The following is a 4,037-nucleotide window of genomic DNA, read 5'->3' on the forward strand; positions in this document are numbered from 1 at the left end:
CTACAGCTTTGTAATATAACATGAAGTCTGGAATTGTGATGCCTCCAGCTTTGATTTCTTTTTCAAGGTTACTTTGCCTATTCAGAGTTTTTTGTGGTTCCATGCAAACTTTAAGAGTGTTTGTTATAGCTCTGTGAAGAATACTCTTGGTATTTTGATAGAGATTTCTTTATTTTTTTTTAAGATTTTATTTATTTATTCATGAAAGACAGAGAGAGAGGCAGAGACATTGGCAGAGAGAGAAGCAGGCTCCATGCATGGAGCCTGATATAGAACTCGGTCCCGTGACTCTAGGATCATACCCTAAGCCAAAGGCAGATGCTCAAGCACTGAGCCATCCTGGTGCCCCTTGTTAGAGATTTCAATAAATGTGTAGACTATTTGGGGTAGCATAGGCATTTTAACAATACTTGTTCTCTCAATCCATGAGCATGGACTGTTTTTCCATTTGTTTGTACCCTCTTCAATTTCTTTCATCAGTGTTTTTTAGTTTTTGGGTCTTTTATCTCTTTGGTTAGTTTTACTCCTAGGTATCTTACGGTTTTTGGTGCAATTGTAAATGGGATTGACTCCTTAATTTCTTTTTCTTCTGCTTCAGGATTGGTGTATAAAAATCAAACAGATTTCTGTGCATTGATTTTGTGTCCTGAGACTTGGCTGAATTTGTTTCAGTTCTAGCAGTTTTTGGTGGAGTCTTGGAGATTTTCTATATAGATTATCATGTCATCTACAGATAGTGGAAGTTTTATGTTTTCCCTGCTGATTTGGATGACTTTTATTTCTTTTTGTTGTCTGATTGCTGTGGCTAGAACTTCCAGTATTATGTAACAGTGGTGAGAGTCTGAATATAAACTGCTATAACTGAAACAGGAAGAAATAAAAAACTTGAACAGACTGATAACCATCAAAGAAATTAAATCAGTAATAATAAAAATAAAAATAAAACTTCCAACAAACAAAAGTCCAGGACCAGTTGGCTTCACAGGTGAATTCTACCAAACATTTAAAAAAGAGTTAATACCTATTCTTCTCAAACTATTCCAAAAAATAGAAAAGGAAGGAAAACTTCCAAATTTATTCTATAAGGCCACCATTACCTCGATGCTAATATCAGATACAAACTCTATTAAAAAAGAGAACTATAGGCCAATATCCCTTATGAACATGGTTGCAAAACTTCTCAATAAAATACTAACAAACTGAATCCAACAATACATTAACAAAAATCATTCACCATGTTCAAGTGGGATTTATTTACAGGTTTCAAGAGTAGTTCAATATTCAGAAATCAATGGGATATACCACATTAATAAAGAAAGGATAAAAACTGTCATAAGAATAAGATCATGTCAATAGATGCAGAAAAAGCATTTGCAAAGTACATCCATTCATGATAAAAACCATCAACAAAGGCGATTTAAGCAGAACATACCTTAACATTATAAAGGCCATATATGAAAAACCCACAGCTAATATCATCCTTAATGAGGAAAAACTGAGAGCTTTTTCTCTATGGTCAGGAACAAGACAGGGATGTCCACTCTTACCTTATCTTTTATAGATAAGAGACAAGTGGTTATTTTAGGGCAGTCATTGGAACACTTCAGTTCTCTGCTTATAACTTGAACAGAAAATGTGAAGTCCTAAACTCATCATTTTCTTTATGTTATCTTTCCAATGTAGCCAGAAGTAACTAGCCATGCAGAACACTTGCAATCATCATGTATACCCTAATGGCCACTTTGTCTAAGTGATGTGCATGACTTGTAACATCTCATTTTCTCAGTCCGCCCTCACTGGCCTGAATCAGAGAACATGGCGAACCAGGTTATCAAGTGTAAGGCTGCAGTTGCCTGGGAGGCAGGAAAGCCTCTCTCTATAAAAGAGGTAGAGGTGGCACCCCCAGAGGCTCATGAAGTTTGAATTAAGATTATTGCCACTGCAGTTTGCCACACTGATGCCTACACCCTGAGTGGGGCTGATCCCAAAGGGAGTTTTCCAATGATCCTGGGACATGAAGGTGCTAGAATTGTGGAAAGTGTTGGCGAAGGAGTTACTAAGCTGAAGGCAGGTGACACTGTCATCCCACTTTACATCCCACAGTGTGGAGAATGCAAATTTTGTCTAAACCTTAAAACAGACCTTTGCCAGAATATAAGAGTTACACAGGGGAAAGGATTAATGCCAGATGGTGCTAGCAGATTTACTTGCAAAAGAAAGACAATTTTACATTACATGGGAACCAGCACATTTTCTGAATATACAGTTGTGGCTGCTATCTCTGTTGCTAAAATTGATCCTTTTAGCACCTTTGGATAAAGTCTGCCTTCTCGGTTGTGGCATATCAACTGGTTATGGTGCTGCTCTGAACACTGCCAAGGTAGAACCTGGCTCTACTTGTGCCGTCTTTGGCCTAGGAGGAGTTGGATTGGCAACTATCATAGGCTGTAAGGTGGCTGGTGCATCCTGGATCATTGGTGTGGACATCAATAAAGATAAATTCACAAGTGCCAAGGAGTTTGGAGCTTCTGAATGTATTAACCCCTAGGACTTCAGTAAACCCATCCAGGAAGTGCTCATTGAAATGACTGATGGGGGAGTGGACTATTCCTTTGAGTTTATTGGTAACGTGAAAGTCATGAGAGCAGTGCTAGAGGCCTGCCACAAAGGCTGGGGTGTCAGTGTCATAGTTGGAGTAGCTGCTTCAGGTGAAGAAATCGCCACTCGCCTGTTTCACTTGGTAACAGGCCGCGTATGGAAAGGCACTGCCTTTGGAGGATGGAAGAGTGTGGGAAGTGTCCCAAAGTTGGTGTCCGAATATATGTCCAAAAAGATAAAAGTTGATGAATTTGTGACTCACAGTCTGTCTTTTGACCAAATTAATGAAGCCTTTGACCTGTTGCATGCAGGAAAGAGAGAGAAAACACAAGGAGCACAGGGATCATGACCTGAGCTGAAGGTGGACGCCCAGCCAACTGGTGGTAAGCTACTCAGGTGCCCCAGAAAAAAATAGAAAAAAATAGTCTTAAAATGGAAAGATCTGGCAAAGCAAGTGACCAAACTCGTATTGGCAATGTGACAGCTAACACTGTGTCTCCTGATATTATGTGATATCATGAATGCAATACACCACATACCATCAATAGACTCTTCTGCCAAAATAGTATCCTGAACCTACTTGTGAGAAACTAAGAAATACCGAATCTACAAGCTAACTGGCTTGCTTTCTTAAGTGTCAATTTCATAAAACATCAAAAAAAGAGGCTTGGGGTGCCTGGTTAAGCATCTGACTTGTGATTTCAGCTCAGGTCACGATCAAAGGGTCCTGGAATCAAGTCCCCCTCCCCCCGTCAGACTCTGCTTGCTGCATGGAGTCTGAGTTTCTCTCTGTCCCTCCCCTTACACATGTACATGTGCACACACTCTCTCAAAATAAATCAGTAATAAAAATAAAAAACAAATTAAAAAAAAAGTAGGCTTGTTCCAGAATAAGGAAGACTACAGATACAGGACAACCAAATGCCGTGGGTTTGGATCTTAGATTTAAAAAAAGAAGGCTTTAAAGGAACACTTGGGAAAAACTGCGACTCATGTTTATGTACTATAGATAATTCTATATCAATGTTAAATTCCTTGGGTGTGGTAACTGTATTATGACCAGGTAAGAAATTGCTTATGTTGCAGGAGGCATGCTATAATAGTAATGGGTGAAGTATGAAGCCACTTCTTTCAAAAGGAAAGTGTCTAAAGAGAGAAATGTGGCAAAGTAACAAACACTGAACACAGGAAAAGGATTTAAGATGATTTCCTTGTACTACACTTTGAACTTTTCTATAAATTTGAAAATTTTCAAAATAAAAAGTTGGAAATCAACAATCTTTTTCAGAAAAAACAGCTTACAGATACCTTGAGAGTGATTGGGGGGCCTTAGCAAAGTGAAGCACGAGGCATTCAATTCTAACCATACAGAAAGAAAAAACAGGGACACTTGGGTGGCTCAGTGGTTGAGCACCTGCCTTTGGCCCAGGGTATGATCC

General features: G+C 39.0%; 1 pseudogene; it reads left to right on the top strand.

Moving 5' to 3' along the window:
• The first annotated feature begins 1,813 nt into the window (after window positions 1-1,813).
• Window positions 1,814-2,911, top strand: LOC112661834 (alcohol dehydrogenase class-3-like; annotated as a pseudogene).
• Window positions 2,912-4,037: the final 1,126 nt, after the last annotated feature.

This window comes from Canis lupus, chromosome 31 (genome assembly GCF_003254725.2).
Source record: "Canis lupus dingo isolate Sandy chromosome 31, ASM325472v2, whole genome shotgun sequence".
Taxonomy (NCBI): domain Eukaryota; kingdom Metazoa; phylum Chordata; class Mammalia; order Carnivora; family Canidae; genus Canis; species Canis lupus.